The following is a 24038-nucleotide window of genomic DNA, read 5'->3' as shown; positions in this document are numbered from 1 at the left end:
TTTTTAAACGTGTATATATACACACATATTTATATATATATATATATAATATATGTAAATAATTTTAATGTTTCTGACTATTTTTCCGTTTTCGGTCGGCTTTATTTCACGTTTTTTTTTTAAATTTGCTTCAGATATTATAACTCCTCATTTACTTTCTCGGAGTCTGGTGTGACCATGTCTAAAGTTATTATTAAAATTTAAAATATTATTTAAAAATTACTGACTATTCATTATTATTTTTTTTTCTTTTTTTGACACGTTCAAAATAAAAAAATAAAGTAGCTTTTTTTATTTAAAAAAAAAAAAAAAAAATTTAATTTTTTTATATATATATATTTTATTTTAACTAATGCCAGAAACGATTATCGATTTTTTTTTTTTTTTTTTTTTTTTTTTTTAGGCGCACGAAATATTTGTCACCGACTTTAACTCATTTATTAATTTTTTTTTTGGTGGATTTTCGTAATACGTGAATGAAATAAAAAAAAAAAGGTATAAATAAGGTAAAATAAGGTATTTTGCTAAGGCTTTCATTTAACGAATTTTAAGTCAGCAAAACAAACTAAATAGTAAATAGGTTTATTGCTAACTCGTTAAAAAAAAGGTAAAATAATCGCTTATTAATAAAAATCATTCATTTAACCGAAAACCAATTTAAAAGACTGTTTTTGACACGTTGTTATTATTATTATCATTATTATTATTATTAGCACGAGGGGGGGGGAAAAAAAAAATCCATAAGCAAATAAACGTCATCAATGTCATTCAACAACGCTTAGCTCGATCAATAAATTGAGGAGGGTTTGATTTTCAATCTTCAATCAATTTAACAACAACCCTTTTCCACCAACCTTTCGCAGACAGAAACACACACACACACGTATACACGCACGCACACACGCACACACTCAAACGCACAAAAACTCTTTCTCTAATTAAATATAATTTAATGACGATTGAATTTAACTTTTATATAAAAAAAAAATTTTCGAACCTTTCATTTTCAGACCTATAAATAAAAGTGTGTAGAAAACGATGTGCGATTCCTCCTGACTTTTCACTGTGACGTATGTAACACGGGTATACGAGGGGGGCCGAGGGGAATCCCCGATTCAATTCATTTGTTTTTTTAACGCCGAAAAGAAAAATTTTTTTTTTTTTAAAAAAAAAAAAAAAAAAAGCTAGCAATTCGAGAAAAAAAAAAAAAAAAGAAAAAAAAATTTCACGAGGCCGCAAATCAAAACTTAATGCCAGTTGTTTCATAAGTAATAATTTTTCTTCTCTCTCCCTCTCCCTGTCTCTCTCTCTCTCTTTTTTTTTTTTTTTAAGCTATAACTCTTTCCTATGATGATTTGCCACCTGCGCATACCGAGCCGGAAATTCTAAATAGAAATTCGTGTCTTAATAGCTTTATTTCAATAGCTAGCAAGCAAGCAAGCTGTTTATAACGCTAAAAGAGAGAGAGAGAGAGAGAGAGAGAGAGAGTGAGAAAGAAAAGAAGAGAGAAAAAAATTCAAATAAATATTCAATAAATATAAATTAAAATTAGAGACCATTAAAAAATTTTCTAGACGTTAATGTATTTCGTTTTCTGCTTTAAAAAAAAAAATTTTTTTTCTTATTTTTTTATATTTATATTCTTTTCGTATACACACACGCACACACGCACACACTCACACACACACGAGTGTTCGAGTGTGTTCTTGTGTTCATGTGTTAAACATAATAATTACCGTTGACCCTACAAAAAAAATTAATATAATTTTAATTTTTTTTTAAAAATATTTTTAAGAGCATAACTAATGAGTGAACACATTTAATTATCTCGTCAGAATTATAAAAAAAAAAAAAAAGAAAAATTTTTAATAGTCAAGTAAAAAAAGAAAAAGTAATTAGAGAATAATAATAATAATAATAATAATGCTTTTGTTAAACTTTTAAATGATAAAACAATTAAATGTTACAAAGATATAAGAATAATAAAATCAATAAAATTTTTGATGTAAATGACATATTGATTAATATAAATGCTGCTTTAAAAAAAAAAAAATTTAAAAAAAAAGTTAAAGTATGTTTTAGTTTTTCCCCCTCCCCTCTTTCCTTTTCTTTTTTTTATCCTTTATCACGTGACAGTTTTAAATTTCCCAATATAAATCACGATAATAAATTACCTGAATCTTTTGCTTTTTTTTTTCATTCTTTCTTTCTTTTTTTTTTTTTTTAAATAAGCCAAACGAAATCTAACGGGAATAAAAATAATAAAATAAAAAATATATATATTAAAAACCTGGAAATAATAATAATAATAATAATAATAATAATAATACCGCACATAATGGTTATAAATCGGTGAGGCACCACAAAAGGAATGTGTGCGGCATACGTGTAAGACACGCGAGCGTGTGAAAGAGTGGTCTTGATTATTTGTTAAATAAATGGTCATGGATGACCCTTGGGGAAAATTAAAGAAGAATCTCAGTTCGACGGATACGTACATATACGCGCTGGAGTCCTGGAGAAAATTAAAAAAAAATTTCACGACCGAAACATAACCGAAATGAATAAATAACAAAAAAGTAAAACGCCAAGTTTCAATCGTATCGTCAAATACACAACAACAACAACAACAACAACCAATTTAAACGTTCGTTTTCAACGAGAGAGAGAAAGAGGGAGAGAGAGAGAGAGACAGACAGAGAGAGAGAGAGAGAGAGAGAGAGAGAGAGGGAGAGAGAGGTTCGACAAATGCTGAGAGTAGAAAACGGAAAATTTAAAACAAAATGAATATGTCGAAACCAAAAAAAAAAAAAAAAAAATAGCAATGTGATTTTGAAAAGTTATTTTTTCTGTTCTGATTTTCCGGATAAAAGTTTTCCTTTTTTTTTTTAAATTTGTGAAACAAACGATAATAATAATAATAATGTGTATATAAAATTTTGTTTTGTTTAAAAAAAAAAAAAAGTAACTAAAGTTTTTTTCCCTCTCCGAGTTGTTACTTTTGCGATTCTTGTTTCCAGTCTACCGCACTCACTGAGGAAACAGATTAAAAACAACCAACCATCGAATTCGTCTCTCTTTCTCTCTCTCTCTCTCTTTAAAGTAAAAATTTTTTTCTCTTAATAAATCAGGATATTTTTGACACACTAATAATGTAAACACTCTTCTTTAGAGTCTCGGAAAAAGAAAAAAAAAAAAAAAAAAAGTGGATTTCTACTTTCGAGGTTGGCGAACCTGGGTTGGTGGCACTCCCACAAAACCGATAATGATATTCCTCACTTCGTAAGTATACATATGTGGATTTTTAACTTATCATATGAAATTATTAATATGCTTAACTTCAACAACTAAAACAACCGCAACAACAACAACAACAAAAACAACAAAAAACAATAATAACAACAAAAAGAAAAAAAAAAATAAAGAACAATGGATGAAATCACAGACGCACCTTTGGTCAAAGGTATCATTATCTTTCTCACTTTAGGAAGGTAAAAAAAAAAAAAAAAAAAAAGAGGGAAGAGAGGGAGGGAGAGTTGACTTTTTTTTTAACGAAAAAAAGGGTTTTTTCATTTTTATTGCATTATTCAAATTTAAATCGTTTACATTTTATTTTTTTTTTTTTTTAATAAAATTCATTCACGTACGGAAGACAGAAGAAAATCACTTATAAAAAAAAAAAAAAAAAATTATTTTCGGTCTCCCGCCCAGTATAAAAATGTTTTAACCGTGACAAATAACAGGATTCCTCCACCTTTAAATACATTCTCAACAATATTATTGTCCTATTATAATCCTAATTCCACACACCCCCCCCCCCAAAAGCAGAAATATCACCCGAAAATAATAATAATAATAATAATAATAATAAATGGGGGTGTGCGAGCACAACGCGGCGTTCGACATTTTACAAAAAAAAAAAAGAAAAGATTACAGTTAATCAATTATTTTTCACAAAAATTAATAACCGCTAAAATAATTCTAACTAAACGTAATAATAATAATAATAATAATAATAATAACTAAGATATTACAGGTTAAAATTTATACACGTTTAGACACGTTTGGAGAGAGAGTGAGAGAGAGAGAGAGAGAGAGAGAGAGAGAGAGAGAGAGAGAGAGAGAGAGACCCCACGTATTTTTTCCTTTTTTTTTTGTATCGATGCCGAAAAAAAAAAATTTATTTATTTAAAATATTAAAAAAAAAAAAAAAAAAAAAAACAAATTTAATTTCTTTCATTTATAAAAAAATATTTATATATATTAAAATAAAACAATAATGATGATGATGATGATGATTATTGTAATTTTTCTATGCCGGTTAAAACGTGATTGATACACTCGTCGCGAAATCAAACAAGTAAATACATAAGAATTTAAAATAAATTAATAATAATAATAATTATTATTATTATTTAAATCAATTACGAAGCGCGCAAAAAGAAATAATTTACCGCTTGCAAATATTTGAAAGGCGATAATTCATATAAAAAACTCCAACAACAACAACCAAGTACCAACAACCGACAACCAACAACCAACAACAACATTTTTCTCAATTTCACATATCGCACAATAATAATATTTTTCGCATTCCATAATAATAATAAAATAAAATCATATTGAAAAGAAATAATAATAATAATAATAACGTATTGATAAAAACTCATTTGAAAAGTACGAAAGAGAGGGGAGGGGAAGAGAGAGAGAGAGAAAAACTAAATTACCGTGAAATGTTTCGTGTTAGAGAAAAAAAAAAAAAAAAAAATTTTTTTTTTTTTTTTTTTTTTAAACATTAAAACCGGTTGATGAAGTTAAAAAATTATTATTATTATCATTTATCAGATCGAATGCGTACCTGGCTAAATAAGTAATTTTTTTTTTTTTTCCCAACCTGTAGATAATACAACACTATCGATTGTAAATAAATAAACAATCAATGAAATCAATAAAAAAAATTTTTTAATGCGAGTTAATCACTTTTTTTTTTTAAACATGGCGTAAAATTAATTAGTTCAATAAGTTTTTTATGTAGGTATTTATTTTTATTTTGCACCTTATTTTAAATAAATAAATAGAAACCGATGTAAATTTTTAAATTTTTTTTTTTTTTTTATGACTTAATCTTTTAAATTAAAATTTTTGTTTTTGTTGTTTGTTACTAAAAAAAAAATAACACCACGAACCCGGATTTAAGTAATTATTAGTAATATGATTCTATGTTATGATAATTTTTTTTTTCATAAAAATGAAAGGAAGGAAAGTTTCGAGGGGGAAAATATAAGGAAGGGAAACAAAATGTTTTGTGTGTGTGTGTCGAACAAGTCGCGTATGTTAATTACACGTGTGTGTGTACGTGCGTGTGTGTGTGTATATAAGTAGTACATAAATGTTTTTTAAAAAAAAAAACTTATTTTTGATTTGCGGGCGACCGCAAAAAATTAAACCCGACTCATTTTATTATTTACAAGACTTTTTTTTTTTTTTTTTTTTTATGGCAAATCAATTTTTTCGCCATCAGCCATTTTTTTTTTTTTTTTTTTATAAAATTTTTTTCGTTCGTTAATTCGTGTCGCGGATAAATTTCGAGAGAGAGAGAGAGAGAGAGAGAGAGAGGTGAGAAAAGCCCCAAAAAAAAAAAAAAATTCACGTATGTTGTAGTAAAAATAATAATGATAATTACAAAGCATTGTAAATTTCGTTGTGTTTTTTCTATATTCGAAAAAGTTTCGAAGGAAAGAGAGAGAGAGAGAGAGAGAGAAAGCGAGAAAAAAAAAAGGGGGGGAGAAAAAGAGAAATAAATGAAAAGGGGGAGGGGGGTAAAACAAAAAATAATAATAATAATAATAATAATAAAAAGAGGAAATAAAAACTAACGAAATAATAAATCAATTTTTTTTTTTTTTTTCGTTTTTTTACCCGGTTCCTGTCAGCAATTTTCAAATGAACGTATTACGTTCGGGGAGACGTTTTTTTTTTTTTTTTTTTTTTAATATTTTTAAAATCGTATGAAAACCTCCAACATCTGAGCCCCCCCAACATTTTCCAACTCTTTAATATTATTCATGAATCGCATTCATTACATTACGGATTTTTTTTTGTTTTTTTTGTTTTTGTTTTTATTTTCACCGTCAGAAATATACACGGTTATTTTTTTAAAGGGGGAAGGGAAGGAGAAGGAAGGGGTGCGTGTGTGTGCGTGCGTGCGTGCGTGCGTGCTTGCCTACATCATCAATTACTGCGAAAAATAAAAATCTTTCCGGATGCCATTATGAAACATAAACCGTCATTTATAAATTAACAATTGTATTGAAAAAAATAAAATAAAAAATAAAATAAAAATGAGAATAGTAATGACGGTAGTGATGACAACGATGACGATGATGATGACGACGATTATGGTTGTGATGATGATGATGATGATGATGATGATGATAAGTTAACATAAAAAGAAAGAAAGAAAGAAAGAAAGATGGCGAAAACGGGAATCGATATCAATAAAAAAATAGAAAGAAAAATTTTTCACGACGAATTTAATAAAAAAATTACCATTTTTTTTTTGTCTGACTTTGCAAATTTTATTATTATTATTATTATTATTATTATTTTTCCATTTCTTTTTTTTTTTTTTTTTAATTCGAATTCATTCTATGAATTGAGAGGCCTTAACGCCGCGTATTAAATAAACTTTAATAACATTTGTCTAACTTTCTCACGGTGATTTGCATTAAAACACGCACAAAACGCCAAAGTTTCATTTAAAATAAGTTAAAATATTAATTAATTTAATTAAATTCATTTCATTTTCGAATTAAAAAATAAATTTTTTATTTACGCGATATTATTATTATTATTATTATTACTGTTTTTAATTTTTCTTTAAAAAGAAAAACAACAAAAAATTAAAATAAGGTAAACAAAATAAAATTATTATTAATAATAATAATAATTACGGGGACAAACAAAACAAAGAAAAAAAAAATTTTTTTTTAAAACTTGGAAAATTATTATCATTCATTATCATTATTATCATCATCGTTTCGTTTTTTTAACGCTTTCGATAAAAGTAAATATTTAACGGTAGCAAATTTTTTTTTTTATTTTAACGTTTTAATTTTCTCTTTTTTTTCCGTCGGAAAATTTTTTTTCCAATTTTCTTTTTTTTAATCCGAAGCTTAAATCGTACGCGGCATCATTACAAATTTCTTACAACCATGAATTTCAATTAAAAACCGTTAAAAATAACCCAAAATTTTGTTTTTTAATTAAACTTTTTTTAGTTTTGCATTTAATGAAAAACGTTACGGGATTATTAAATTTCTTTTTTAAAAAAAACACAAAACAAATGAAAAAGAAAAGAAAAATATGTTTATTTTACCGTAAGGAAAAAAGAAAACAGTATTACAATAATAATAATAATAATATTGACGATGATGATGGCGATGGTGATGGTAATATTAAAAAAAAAAAAAATATGGTTATATATTTAAAAAAAAAAAAAAAGAAAAGTTTTAAAATTAAACCTTCTGCTCTGATAGGAAAAGTTCTGATTGTAAAATTTAACACTAATTTTATACTTTGGTGAGAGTTTTGTAGAAAGAGAAAGAGAGAGAGAGAAAAATGGAAAGAGAGAGAGAGAGAACAAAGGATAAAAAAAAAGTAAAAATATTACCAAATTTTTTCTTCCTTCCTTTCTCCCTCTCTCCCTCCCTTCCTCCCACCCTTTTTTTTCCTTTTTTGTCCATTGAACAAAATAAAATGTATTGAAAAATCGATTTCATCATATCATAGTGTAACATTTCTCTTCTTCTTCTTCTTCTTTAATCTTATACAAAATTGTTCAACCATTTAAATTTTAAAAGCGACAAACAATGCATTTAGAATCTTAATGTTTTTAACACAAACTCAAATACATACTAATGGCTGGAGAATGAAAAAAAAAAAAAAAAAAACTTTTTCCTTTTTTTTTTTTTTTTTTTTAAAATGGAGAAAAGTAAGTTTTAGGCGAAAAAATTGTTTTGAGAAAGAGAGAGAGAGAGAGAGAGAGAGAGAGAGAGAGAGAGAAAATGGAGACGAAAAAAAAAGAGAGAGTTAAAAAAAGCTATAAAAAAAAAAAAAGAAATTTAAGAAAATCCGCATAACTAATTTACGCACGCGTTTTTTTTTTTTTTAAAAGAAGATTTCCGAGATAGTATAAATTACCGTCTGTCTGCCATTTGCCTTATTTCCTTTTTTTTGTTCTTTTCTCTTTTCTTTCTTTTTCTTTTTTTGGCAATCAAACTCTTCATTTTGAACTTTTTTACCAGGTTTGTGATATGGAAAAATAATACAATTAGATGATGGCACGTGCTTTAGGGTAGCCACGTTTTGTTGTTTTATTGCCTTCCAACGTGTTACCGCTAGTTTTATTCCGTGCTTTGTTTTCGCAAAGCCAAATAATTTATTATGTTAATAAACATTTATTTATTTTTTTTTTTATTTTATTTTATTTTATATATATAAATTTTTTTTTTCTTTTTCCAAACTCATCTTCTTTTAATGCCACATTTTCATTAATTTTATTTTATTTCTTCTTTCTCCTCCTTCCTTTCCTTTCCTTTTTTTTTCCAATTACTTTGTAAACCTTTTTTTTCTTCTTCCTCCTATTGTTTCTTTCTTTTTTTTTTTCTTTCTTTCACTTATATAATGAATCTTCGTTATTTTCATCAAAAGCAATCCTTGACTTTTTTGCTGTTGTTGGGGGTTTTCATTTTCCTCATTTTTTCTATATATATTTTTTGTTTTTAATGAAATTTTTATCGATCAAATAATAAATTTATTATTGTATTAAATAATAATTTTTTTTTTATGGATAAATAAAAAAAATTGTTTTTAATAAAATTTGATTGTAAAATCGATCCATCATTAACGATTATATTTAAAACCTTTTTTATTTTTATAACGATTAAATAATTAAATAAATAATATCGAGTTCAATATAATTATTTTTTTTATTACGAAAATAACACTCGATTAAAAAAATAAAAAATAGTTTAAATTTTCGTAATAGATCACAACGAAATGATAATAATAATAATAATAATAATTTTTAACCGAATCATTTCGGTCGTGAATAACTTTTTTTTTTTTTTTTTTTTTAAATCGCGCAACGGCCATTTGTTTTATTTGAAAACACAAAAAGGAAGAAAGAAAGAAAGAAAGAATAAAAAAAAATTTATTTTAAATTTATTTCATCTACGTAGAAACGTAGAGACCTTTTCCTCCGCAGGTATATTCCCAACAGGTAAAAAAAAATTTTTTTCCCCTTCCCTTCCTGCTAAAATATCTTTCATATAAAACGAATTATTATTATTATTATTATTATTATTATTATTATTATTATTATTATTATTATTATTATATAAAAATGGTATTAAAAAAAAAACAAAGAACTTATGAAATGATCAATAGGTGCACAAAGAGAATACCGATAAAAAATGGAGAAAAAGAAAAAGAAAGAAAAAAAAATGGAAAAACGTAAATAAATTAAATAAAATAAAATAGAAAAAAACGTCACGAAAACCCTCTCGCTTTCCCCCTCTCCCTCCCCCCTCATCTCCTCAGCAAAAAAAAAATTCAGACTCGTTGACACAGCAAAAAGAAAAATTAAAATTGAAAATTCGAAAGAAAAAAAAAATCACAATAGGGAAAAATTTTCTAGAAGAAAAATAAAAAACGGATGGAGGAGAATGAGGAGGAAGAGGAAGACGAGGAGGAGGAAAACCACATATCATAACCTTATATTACGACCAATCCTTTCTTACTCTCACATCCTTTCCCTACCGTTTCCGTTTTTACGGATAATAATAATAATAATAATAATAATAATAATAATAATAATAATAATAATAATAATAATAATAATAATAATAATACAACTTTTATTATTATTATTATTTTTTTTTTTAAGCTGAAAATATTAGAAATATGTTGAAATAAAACATTTTTTGAAAGATTTACTGATATTACATATATATATACAACCGATTTACATACAAATATTTATTTGAAATTTAGTATATATGAATATATATAATAAAAAAAAAACGAAGGTCTATGAATAAAAAAAAAAAAAAGAAAATTTTTTTCTTCTTCCGGAAAAATCAAAAAAGTGGAAAACTCTTTCTTTCTCTTCGCACTCCGACCACAATTTGAATGAAAACAACCCAAACGAAAAGGGGGGGGGGAAAAAAAGTTTGTAAATAAGTATTATTATTATTATTAAAATAGAAAACTACCTGCATTACTCTTTGTAGTTAAAACATACAACGGTATAATTAAAAAAAGAAAAATGATTAAGTTGCACACACAGAAGTGAAAAAAAAAAAAAAAAAAAAAAAAAAAAACATGGTCATTGTTTTGTATAAGGATGGGTTTTTTTTTTGTTTCCCCCACCAAACCGGTCAAACCGGCCAAATTTTTTTTTTTTTTTCTGTATAAAATTTAAAAATGAAAATAATTGAAGCATTTACCCCCCCCCAATAAAATTACAACCGCCATTTTCATTTTTATTCTTCCCCGGTTTTTTTTTTTTTTTGTTTTCAAAGGGAGAATGAAGAAAATTGTACGATCATTTCTCTCACAAGAAAAAAATAATTTTTATTCCGTGATAAAAGGTAATGTAACGACTTTTTTTTCTTTTTTTCAATTAATCGTTATCCGAGATGTATAAACTTTCCATTAAAATAAAATTTGAATTAAAAAAAAAAAAAAAAGGAAAAATTTCTTATTGGTAATAAATCTATTACACGTTATTACATCGTCAAACGATGAGTTGTTCGTGGTCACACAAAATCGAATCGGACAAAGGTTTTTTTTTTTTTTCATACGACGGACGTGTGGTCATTTTATTACCATCCATTTCGACCTGACTAATGTGAACAGAAATGGTATTAACTTCTTCCCGGTCAATAAATTCTCCTTTTCTCACCAAAGTCATTTTGTTATCCTATTTTGATTACAACATTTTACAACTCTCTCTCTCTCTCTCTCTCTCTTTCCCCCCCTCACTCTCACTCTATCGCTTCACTCTCCTACATTTCTCTCATTTTATTTCTCTCTCCTCTCTCTCTCTATATATATAAAGCAGAAGACCCTAATATCAATTTGTAATGATTCAGAACGAATCGATCCTCGTTTTTTTTTTTTATATATATATATACTTATTCCATTAAGTGTAATAGGATTTGAGAGAACAAACGATTTCCTATTTATACCAAAATCCCTTTTACATTTTTCTATTTTTCCACGTTTTCCGATGTTTTCCACACAATAATTTTCTTGTTTTTTTTTTTCTTTCCAATATGTTTTCCCTATTTAATTATACAGATGATGCATCATCATTCACACGTGAAAAATATGAAGGAAAATAAAAAAAAAAAATTTAATATAAAATTTTTACTCAATCGTCGACTACCCAGACCCTACTCAAACCGACGACGACGACGACGACGACGCACGTGAATGCTCTCTTTAATTTTTTTTATTTTTTTCCCTTCAATATTGCAAAGAATCACCACAGAGGAAATAATAATAATAATTTTCCATATTTTATTTTCAATATAAAAGCGCACACACGCATTTTACACGCACACACACACACACACACGAGATGAACGAGTATACAAAAATGTTTTTCTTTACTTTTACGTAATTCTTAATAAAATAAAATAAAATAAAAAATTTATGAAACCCTTTAATTAAAATTATATGGTTAATAAAAACGTTATTCGAAATAATTTTTCGCGTTGAAAAATAACTCACGCGCACGCACACACACACAACTTTTTATATGTTGCCCTCGATTTTTTTTCTCTCTGTTAATATCAAAAACGATTAAATATTTAATTATATAATACTTTGAAACATTAATTGCATAAGTTTTTTTTTTTGTAACTTTAACCCTTCGTTTGGAATATTTTTATCTGCAAAGTTAAAACACGGTACGGTCATAATAATAATTAATAATAATAATAATAATATTATAATTTGAAATTTTTATTAGTCACACCTTTAGTTAAGTTATTATTATTATTATAAAAAAGGTGAGGAGGAGGAGGAGGAGGGCGGAAGGGAAAAAAATAAAAATAATAATAATAAATTAATGAGAGAGAAAAATTTTTAATGCGCGACTGTGAATGTAACGGGGAATGAGGGGATGAGGGGGAAATTTTTTCTTTTTAAATTAAAAATTTACCACAAATAGAGCTAACCTACCACTATAAAAAATTATTGCGTGAATGAAAAATAAAAATAAAAAAAATCGCGGTGATATTTTTAGAAATAGAAAAAAAAAAAAAAAAAAAAAAAAAACATTTTAATTATATATTAATAATCGAGGTAACGGAAATACCTTTTTTTTTTTTTTCTTCTTATAATAAAAGTTTAAATTTCGAAAAAAAAATATATTAAGACGAACCTTTAACCCCTCCCCCTTCTCCTTCCTTCTTCTTCTTTTTCGACTGTAATTTTTACGCCCTCCCCAACCCCTCCCTCTACTCGTCAGACAATTTAATTGCTCGAGGGGAAATTTATTTAAAAACAAAAAAAACATAAAAAAAAAAGTCGAGAGAAGAGAGAGAGAGAGAGAGAGAGAGAGAGAGAGAGAGAGAGAGAGAAAAAAAACAAAGTCGGAAGAGAACATCTGGTGCTGTTGCTCCCGGTCCTCTACTACTTCATTTAAACCACTTCTAATTTATCAAAAAAAAAAAAACTAAAAAAACTAAAAGAAAGAGAAAAAGAAAGAAAGAAAAAGAAAAAAGTTCAACACTTTTTTTTTATTTTGAAACATTTTGAAAATTTAAAACGTGGAAATAGAAATTTTTTTTCTTTTTCCAACTATCCCCGCGTGCGCGCGCGCGCTCAAAAAAAGGCAATAAATTCCATAGAGTAAATTAACCGCAAAAATTTATTAATATAAATTTATTATTATTATTTAACGATTAACGAATTCTTTAACCTCTGTAGGGATGGAAAAAGAAAAAAAAAACCTTTTTACAACAATTTTTTTTTCATTTTCTTTCTTTCCTCCTCCTCCTCTCCCCCCCCAAAAAAAAAAAAAAAATTTTTATATTTAACACACATGTTACGTAAAAAAATTTCATTAGTAAAAAAAAAAAAAAAAAAAAAAAAAAAAGGAAAATTTAAAAATTTTCAATTTTAGAGAATATTAAATTCTGGACCGGTTACAGATCATTAGAGAGGTCAAAAAATTTCCAGGATCGTTTCAAGACAAGCAAAAATTGTTATAAAAGATTATTATTATTATTATTATTATTATTATTATTATTATTATTATTATTAACTGCAATCGCAACCAACCCGACACACAACCATGAATAATTCATTCTTAGATTCTTAATTTTTTTTTTCAGGTTTTTTTCTTTTTATAATTAAAGAAATTTTACGATTCCTTCATCTTTTTCCTCTTTATTTCTTACTTATTTTTTAAATTTCAAAAAAGGAAAAATTTTCCGAATTGCTGTTGCTGCTGCTTGTTGTGCTGTTGAAAACAAAAACAGTCAAAAAAAAAACTAAAAATTAAATTTTTATAAAAAAAATGTCGAAATTTTAAGGTGCCATAGCAGAGTGACACTTTGATTCGTATTTTTTCTGTCGCAATAATTTTAAAAATAAAATAAAAATAAAACCTTAGATAGAAAGAGAGATAGATAGATAGATAGAGAGAGAAAGAGAGAGAGAGAACAACAACAGAGACAATAATTTTATGTATATATAATTTCTTTGCTTTTGAAATGTCAATCTCATTAATATTTTAGCTTTCGTGACCAAATTTCTCCGCCATTTGTTTTAAAATTTTTAGACGAAAATTGGCAAAACTTTATTTTTCAACCTCTTTCCCCTCCCCTTCCCCCCTCTCTCTTTCACTTCTCCTTCCCTTTATTTTTATATACTCTTTGACACAAAATCATAGAAACGCTTTGTTTTTTTTTTTTTTTTGGTTTTTCCAAGACACCGATTTTTAAAAAAATTTTTAGTTTTGTATTTGGCCCCCATTTAAATTAAATGTTAAAATTAAATAAATAAAACGAGCGATTAAACCAAACGCGGTACAAACGCACGCACATGCGTGAGGATATACAAACAACAGTCTCGCACCCGATACAACGCGCACGCACACACACGTACAAACATTAAGAACATTAATTCAAGTTTCGTTGAGTATGGAATGATTGGAAAAAGTACCTTAAAAACTTTTCACATATTTTTAAAAACAACCAACCAACCAACCAACCAAAAATTTTTTATTTGTTTCAACTTTCCTATTCCGCCATTTGCACACACCGACCGCGTCCATTTAAAAAAAAAAAAAAAAATTAAGTTCATTTGATTCTGACCGCGAATTTTATAAATTTCTAGTCCGAGTAAAAAAGTTAACTCTTTCTTTTTTTTTTTTTTTAAGAATCGTCGTTTAAACAATCAGATACAACATTTTGGGGGGAGGGGGGGGGAGAAAGATAAAAATATGAAAGCCGATGATGATGATGATGATGAATGAATACCTTTAATTTACTGTTGCTTAGTTGCGAATTGTTATGAAAGACTAGGTTATCAAATCGTGAAATCGTTTTGTGAGTTTTCGAACCCTAAACAACCCCTTTTGTAGTTAAGAACTTACGGTTTGGAATTATACATATATTTTTTTTTTCAATACACATTTGAAAAAAAAAATGGGGGAGGTAAAGAATGAAAGGGGGATGGGGATAACATTCATCTTTTTTACATCAAATGATCTTTTACTCTTTGTTATATTACTCTTCAAATCCAGTCCATTAATACTCTCCCTCTCTCCTTCTCTCTTTTTAATTCTCATTTCTTTTTTTTTCTCTCTCTCTCTCTCTCTCATTCCCTCCCTCGATGACTCAATTTGCTTCGTTTATATCATTTTATTTATATATATATAGGAAAAAAAAAAACGTAATTTAAAGTTGGAATTTCAAATATTTAATCGATGATATAGACACACGTGAATGAAAAATATAAAACCTATTCGATATAGTTTTTACACTTTTTGGAAAATATAAAAACAAAAAAGAATTTTCCTTTTTTCTTTTTTTTTTTTTTTCCTTTACAAAATTGATTTAGAGAGTCTCTCATCGACGATGAGGAAAAACAAGTTTTAAAAAAAAAAAAAAAAAAAAAATATAAATTATCGACGGGAGTCAAAGTTTTAAGAGTTCAAATTTAGTTTCTTACACGATTTGAAGTAAAAAATTTTGTGTTTTCCCTTTTCGAAGAGAGAGAGAGAGAGAGAGAGAGAGAGAGAGAGAGAGAAACAAACTTTATTTTTTTTTTCTGTTAACTTCAAAAAAAAATTATTATCATCGTTTTGCTTTTCTTTTTTCCTTTTTTTTTCATCCTTTTTCTTCTTTTTTCTTTTCTCTCTCTCTCCCTTCTTTAACTCGATTTCAATTTTTAACACTTGAATTGAGTGGAAAATCTTTTCTTCTTATACTTCTTATTTTAACTTCAACAGATGCCATTCATGCTTTCCTTGTGTTTGTTTTTCCCGTTTTGTCACTCCTCCAACAAACACACACACACAAAAAATACTGATTTTCTTCTTCTTCTTCATTTTTCTTTTAAAAAAATTATTTATATATACTTTTTTTCTTTTTTCCACATTATTTTGATTTTAAATTTTCAATAATTTTCTTTTCTTCATTTCCTGTCGTACACGACGATTTGGAAAAATAAGAAAATTCCAACACATAGTCTCCTTGTCGTTTTCATCCCTTTCAAACAATCAACTTTTTTCCTTTTTTCTCGCTTTATCATTGGGAAAATTTCATTATGAAAACAAAGAAGAAAAAAAAAAAAAAGAAAAATATGTTTTTCTTTTCTTTTTCTTCTTTCACTTTTCTCCCTTTTATCCAAAAAAAAAACTTTATATTATATACATATAATATTTGAACACAATTTATTTTTATCGCGTTGCATGTTTTGACATTTTTTTCGGTTTTATGATTTTTCTTTTTCTTTCCTTCTCCATGTATAATTTTTTTTTATTTTCATGTTTTACTTATTTTATTTAATTCTTAATTTATTGCCATAAAATTTTTTTTTTCTTTTATTTTTTTAAATATTAAAATAATACGTTTGTTTAATTACGTTTCGAATAATTTTTTTTTATTTTTTCCTTAACGTATTCAAAACACGATAAAAATTTTTTTATTCGAATTATTATAAAAAAAAAAAAAAATCCTTTCAAGAAATTATCTCTTTCATCCCCTCACGACCACGACCACCACCACCACCTCTTTCACACTTAAAACATAATAAAACATAATTAAGTGAGTAAAATGAATATATATATATAAAATGCAAAAATTACCATTATTATTATTATTATTTTATAATAATAATTATTTAACTTTAATACCGTCGAGTGTTACGAATTCAATATTAAAAAATTACTCTTCTTCTTTTTCTTCTTCTTTCGAAGCGAATTTTAAATTATATAAAAAAAAAAAAAAAAATGGTGGTTACTTCATAGAAATAAAAAAAGAGAGAGAAAGAGAGAAAGAGAGAGAGAAAAAACATTATTTTTTAATTACGGGTGATTCAAACGTGAAACTTAATGAAACCCATTAAAACTCTCCTCGGGTTATTATAATACTAACTGTGGATAAAAATGCAAGTTTCTTCTTTTTTTATAACAACCCACTACTACACCCCTCACCTCACTTCTCGTTTATACAAGTATAAATTTATTACGGTAAGAAAAAATTTTACTTATTATTACCGCGAATTAGAAAACATACCAGTAAACAAAAAAAAAGAAAGAAAAAAATGAATAATAATAATAAAAAGTAATTATTTTTTAAAATTGCTTTTACCGTTTTTTTTTTTTTTTAACTAAAAAAGGAAATGTGTGTGTGTGTGTGTGTGTGTGCGTGTGGAAATTTCAAAGGGGGAGGAAAGAGAGAGATAGAGAAAGGTTGAGGTTGAGGAGGTAAAAACATCTCATTTACCCTGTCATGTATTAAATTTTAACCCGTGACATTTTTTAATATAATATATATTTTTACATTATCTTGTTATTATTATTATTATTATTATTATTATTATTAACATTCGGATTATTCCGTTCACGTATTCATCACATGACCTTTAAGGATAATTTTTATTATTATTATTATTATTATTTTAAATTGCGCGTTTTTCGACTTGAATTTTTTTTTTCATATTTTTTATCTGACCATCTGAGTGCAAATTTTTTTATTTTTTTTATTTTCACCGCGTTTAAACTTTCAACAAAAATAAAAAAATAAAAAAATTTTCTTTTCTTTTATTTCCGGTGAAAATATAATAATAATAATAATAATAATTTAAAAAAAAAAAAAAAAAAACTTTTCCCCGCTTTTCATTTTTTTTATTTGACGTCATTAATTGGATTGTAAACATTTTCCGACTTGCGACCGTTTAAAAATCGGTAAAATAAAAAAGTTAAATCATCATCATCATTATTATTATTATCATTACTATACTCTATTTTTTCATTATTCTCCTACTCCTCCTCCTCCTCCTCCTCCTCCTACGTGAAAAAAAAAGAAGGAAAATTCAAATTAGCCGAAATTTTAACGTTTTCGTTCTACTTTTCCATTTTCTTTTCTTTTTTTTCCATACCCTTGGACAAAAAAAAAAAAAATTTCAATTTATTTATTTATTTATTTATTTACCGTATCCTCCTGACATGTTTTTTTTTTTTTTCCCTTCCCCCTAAATTTTCCCTCTCGTTTAAAAAAAAAAATATAAATTTTCTTTTTTTTTTTTCCATTTAATTTCGAAATCTTTTCCTAAGTGATTTTTCTCGTTAATGAGTTTTGTTTATTAATTTTCCTTTTTTCTTTTTTTTTTTTTTTTTTCACTTACTGTTACGTGATTCAGTTCATTTACAATTTCCGTCCGTTATTTAACGTTTCCCTCGAATAAATCAAAATTAAAAGAATGATATAATTGAATTTTTACATAATAATAATAATAATAATAATAATAATAAGAGAAGAATTTTTCTATTTAGGTAATGCTGTTTTAATGAATGATAACCTTCAAATTTCCATCATAGGTTGGTTGCCCCCCTGCCGCCCGAAAATAAAAATTAAATTTTTGTACGTGGCAAGCATATTTTAATTATACAATCATTACCACCACCACCACCGCCGCCGCCGCTTTTTAACGCACAACAACAACAACCAAAAAAAAAAAAAAAAACGAATCAAGATGTTCCAGACACTAGCATTTACAGCCTTAAGAAATATTATATGTATCTTTGCCGCGACATTTTAAAATTTTAAAAAAACTGCCAGGTAGGTCTACAACACCCGCCGGAAAGGAAAAAAAAAAAAAAAAAAAAAACTATTTTTTAAATGAACAATTATCCAGGTTTGAACAAAATGTTCCGACGATTATTATATAGGAGAGAAAAAGAGGTAGAGGCGCGGAAGGGATAAAGAAGTATATGTAAGAAGAGTGAGAGAGAGAGAGAGAGAGAAAAAAAAATTTAAGATGGAATAAAGAATTTTTCGTGAGGAAGCACACCTTGAAAACATCTTACGAATAAAAATGGTTTCGAACAAAAAAAAAAAAAAAAAAAAAAAAATTAATTTTTTTTTTATACCCAACACCTCTCACTCACACTCTCCACCATCGATGATGATGACGCTCATGATGATGATGATGATGATGATAATAATAATAAGGTAATTTTTTTTTTTTTTTTTTTTTGAGATCCTGGTCATTCCAGAAGCAACAACCTAATCACAGACGCATTTATCATACTTTATTGTTATTAATCATACTTGATATTTTTTTTTTCCTCTTCCTCGCTGCAGTTTTCCACTCACTCTCTCTCTCTCTCTCTCTCTTTCGAAAAAATTCTACGTAAACGATAAAATACCATTAATGGAACGAATTGTAAAAAAAAAAAAAAAAAATCCGCGTTCACGGATTCCTGAGGGCCAATAATTTTATTTTTAAAAAAAAAAAAAAAAAAATTTGAAACCGATGATCAATTACAAATTTTTCTTCTTTTTTTCTTTTTCTTACTTTTCGCCTTAACCACCGCAAATCGAAATAATTCCGTGAATAATAATAATAATAATAATAATAATAATAATAGAAAAATTATTAATTTTTAGTTTTGTGAATGATGAATGCGATAAATATTTTATTGATTCATATTTTTTAAAATTTGTAAAAAAAATAAAATAATAATAATAATTGGTTTAAATGGTTTCGCTATGGTACCGTTTGGTGTAAACAACAACAACAACAACAACAACAAATTGAACGAGTCTTTGTTTCTGTTGTAAATTACATTTAACATGGCGTTTTTTTATTATTATTATTATTTTAAATCATAAATAAACCATTACGAATAGAAATAACATCATCGTTCGATCGTTTTATTTCTTAACACTTTAATTCATTTTTTTTTTTTTTATTACAACTCCTTTTTTTTTATTTTAAGGGGAAATAATTCGTTTTCGATCCGAACTCAATTCAATTCACATAGAATAAAAAATAAAAAGTGGCATTTTAAATTCTTCGACTTGTTTAGCTTATGTCTTAAACAACCTGAAATTCTGATCCTTGATTAGAACCTTGTGATCATTTTTTTTTTTTTTTTTTTTTTTTTTTTTCCTTCCCCAACGACAAAGGGTTTTTTTTTTTTTTAAAAAACAGGATTGTAATGGCGTAAAACATAACAACCGACCCGTCATTTAACAATTCTAAATGATTGTTGTTGTTGTACCACCAGGGCAATGGATAGCCCCTTTCAAATTTTACAAAAAATTTTATTCCTAAGAGGTAAACGTACTCGAGCTACCATCCATCCATCCATCCATTTATATCCATTCGTCTCATACATCTAACACCATACATCTATCTATCTTTTTCTCTTTATATTTAACCGTCGTTAGTTTTCGTTTTGTGTTTTTGTACAACAACTGCAAAATCATTTTTTCGTTATTTATTAATTTACCGAAAAACAAAATAGTTGCTAACCTATTTCTCACGTTCAAAAAAAAAACACCGCATAGTTTTTTAATTATGTCAGTCTAATAACGCGTTACAAACGTCTGTGGAAATTTTATTATGTACTTGTACTAAAAAAAAAAAAATTATCTTTTTTTTAACTAAAAGAACGAGATTTATTTCGCAATGCATTTTTTTTTTTTTTTTTTTTTCCTATGCCGTCATTAAACGCATACTTTCGAACCGAAAAAAAAAATATTTAGAATCATTTTTAAGTATAATTAACCACCGGTTGTTTAATAACATAATAAACCTGGTCGTTTTTTTTTTTTTTTTTTTTAAATTTAAAATGTTTAATATCAAAAGAGCATTAAGCAATTATTTCGATGAGAAGGCACGACGACCGTGATGAGAAGAAATATTTCTCAAGGAGAAACAAAAATAAAAATAAAAAAAAAAATTTTTCATTTTTTAACCTTTTAAGTATGGATTTTTCTTTTTAAATTTTCGTTTTTTTTTTTTTTTTTGATAATTTTCCGCCCTACTTTACCAAACTTTTCTTTTTAAATTTAAATTAAATGTGTAAAAGAAATGAAAATTCAAAAAAAAACGAAAATCACGATCGATAAATCACAAATACTAACTTAATTTAAAATGTGTTAATTTTTATTTGAAACAAAAACTGAATTACACAAAGGTAAACCATTTTTTTTTCTCACCCCCCCCCTTTTTTTTTTTTGGGGTAAAATCAAACAAAGAAATTCGTGAGCCTAATTTTTTTTTTTAAATCAACAACCACAACAACACTCGGTTATATATATTTTTTTCACGATCTTTATGTTAAAAACTTTTGCCCCCCTCCTCCTCCGCCCCTTCTTTTCATTATTTTATCACACAAAGAAAATGAAAACAACAAATAATCTATCTAACGTTTGTGTGAAAAAAAAAAATTAACAATCATTTTTTTTTTTTAATCATTCCTCCTTTTTTTTTTATTAACAAACGAATTGTTTAAAATACAATCAATCATAATTTTATTCATTTAACGATTTAAATTTTTCTTTTTGTTAAAATTTTCCCAATCGGAAACTTTTCTTTTCCGATCCAAAAAAAAAAAAAAAAAATCGGCGGCAACAATGACAAATTCATTCTTACGAAAGAAAACCCGGGAAATTATTACTAACCAACCCGCAGGAAACTACCTTACAGAAGGGGGAGGAGGGTGTAGGGGGGAGGGGAGGGGTTTTCCGAGTATTGATCCCGAACGACGTTGGCAATAAATTTATAATTTCACATATGGAAAAATAAAAATAAAAAAAAAATTTTAGTTTTTTTTTTTTTGCCAAAAATAAGAAAAGTTTCCCAAGTGAATTTGAATACCAGGTCATGAATTTTACTTTTTAAAGTTTTTTTAAGTAAAAAAAAAAAAAAAAAAGTAAAAATTACTTTATATTATTAAAGAAATTTCCCCACCCCCCCCAAAAAAAAAAAAAAAAAAAAACGTTATTATGGATTTAGATTATTCGAAATTGACGGTTAAAAAATTAAAATATCGTCGTAAAAAATAATTAATCGTTAACAAAGAATCTAATACAATAAACCACGATAACAAATTATATATAAAAAAAAAAAAAATCCCGATGTAATAATAAACGTCCGTAAAAGATTTTTTACATTTATTTATTTATTTATTATTATTATCATTATTTTTTATTTATTTTTTTCTAAACGATATTTTAAAAAAAAAAAAAAAAACCTTTAACATGTGTTTCTTGTGACATTTGTATTAAAATAAAATAATAATAATAATGACTTTTTCACAAAGTGTAAACGATAAATTAATAATAAAATAAAATAAAATAAATTTATTTAATTAAATTTTGTTATGAAATTTCACTTTTAAATATTATAATATAAATCACTTCTCTGAGATTTTGCAAAAAAAAAACTTTATACAAGTTTAATATGCATTCCTTAATAATAATAATGATAATAATAATAAGGATTATTAGTGTCAATTACAAAAGGTACGCTCTTTATAAAGTAAATGAAAACAACCATTTACACATTTCACAAACCAAAAATTTATTCTAAATCTTTTAAAATAATTTTCCTTTTAAATAATCGATAAAATATTAAAAAAAGGAAATTTCGATTGATAATAATAATAATAATACATTTAAACGAAATTTTTTTTTTTTTGGAAAAATATAATCGCAAACACTGAATTAGGTCTATCAGTGTGTACGATAAATATCAAAGGGGGGGGGGGGGAAAAAAAGCAAATGGAAAATTTTTTTTCTTATTTCTGTTTTTTACAAGAAATAATCACGTACCTAGATATATTCATTAAAAAAAAAAAAAGAAAAGAATTGAAAAAAGAGTAAACCCGTAATCGTCGTTCGGTCGAAAAGTTCAGAGAATGGAGATGGAAAAAAAAAAAATTCTAAATACAATTTCACGCAAAATAATTAAATATAAAACATTACGCAAATTTATGATTAATAAATAATAATAATAATAATAATAATAATAATAATAATAAACAACTCGAAAATATGTATTACAAAAAAAAAATAATAATAATAATTAAACTTGAAAACAAAAACAAAGACAAAATATAACAACAACAACAACGACAACAACCCAAAGACTGTAAATTTTTTTATGTTAAAAATCAAAACAAATGAAAAAACACTAAAAATGTGTAAAAAAGAGAGAAAGAAAGAGAACAAGAAGTAAAAGATTAACATTTAAAAGAAAGATAGATAGTAAGATAGAAGAAAGAGAGAGAGAGAGAGAAGGAACAAAGGAAAACACAAATAAATTTTCGTAAAAAGAGGAAAAAAAGGAAAAAAAAAAACAATAAAAATAATGCATTAAAAATAATATAGGAAATAAAATAAAACCGAGTCAAAGGTAAAAAAAAAAAAAAAAAGGAAAAAATGAAAACAGTCGGAAAATTGAATTTGAAAAACTATTTTTAGAATTCAAACTTTTCTTTTTTTACCTCAATTCTCTTTTTATTCATTCATTCATTCATTCATTCCAAAAAAAAGAAAAACTTATGCATTAATAATTACATTATTCTAATTATATTTTTCCATTTAAAAAAAAAAAAAACGAAATTCAACCACCTTTTTTCCCACCCATTTTCCCACCGCTCGTCTTTCTACCCTTTCCAACACTACCGTATAAATATATAATTTAAAATTCTTCAACAACCCTCAACCCTTATTTCGTTTAAAAATAAAAAATAAAAAAAAATAAAAAAAACATTTGAATAGATTTTTAAATTTCATAATTTTCCTTTTCCTTTTTTTTTAACGCACGAAATTATTTATTAGGAAAAATTTTCCGTTTTATTTTCCATTTTCCTTTCGGGGAGGAGGGGAAGTGGGTGGAAAACCTTCACGTTTTTATTTTTTTTCACGTATATATATTTACAAATAATATTCGAGCATGAAATTTAACTTTATAAAAAAAAAAACAACTTTAATTAAAAAAAAAAAAAAAATTAATCAACACCAGAGTGAGAGAAATCCTCAGGAGCTTATATAAACGTGTGAGGTAAAACCATTTAACTATTCAGGCATTGCCTATTCACATCTCAAATTGCAGTTTGATGACTCGTCGGTTTTTGCATAATTTACCTTATTCTCTCTCCCTCCTCTCCCTCCCTTTTCCCCTCCTCTCTCCCCGACTCTATCTTTCTCTTTCTTTTTTTTTACAATCAGATGTATAAATTATTTCTCAATTATAAATCTTCATTTTGTTGTTGTTGTTGTTATTATGTGGGCAGTTAGTCTACCCACCATTTTTTTTTTTTTTTTTTTCATATTAACAACAATAAAATAAAAACTAGCCTGAGGTATTTTTAATAATCGTATAACTTAAATATATATATAAATGTAAAACTGACATTCAATTATTTGCCAAATAAAATATTTATCAGTTTTTTTTTTAACGTATTTAAAAACCTTACAAATCCAAATTCA

The sequence above is a fragment of the Pediculus humanus genome, genomic scaffold (assembly GCF_000006295.1).
Source record: "Pediculus humanus corporis 1103172108244 genomic scaffold, whole genome shotgun sequence".
Taxonomy (NCBI): Eukaryota; Metazoa; Arthropoda; class Insecta; order Psocodea; family Pediculidae; genus Pediculus; species Pediculus humanus.
This window is presented reverse-complemented; position numbering follows the sequence as displayed.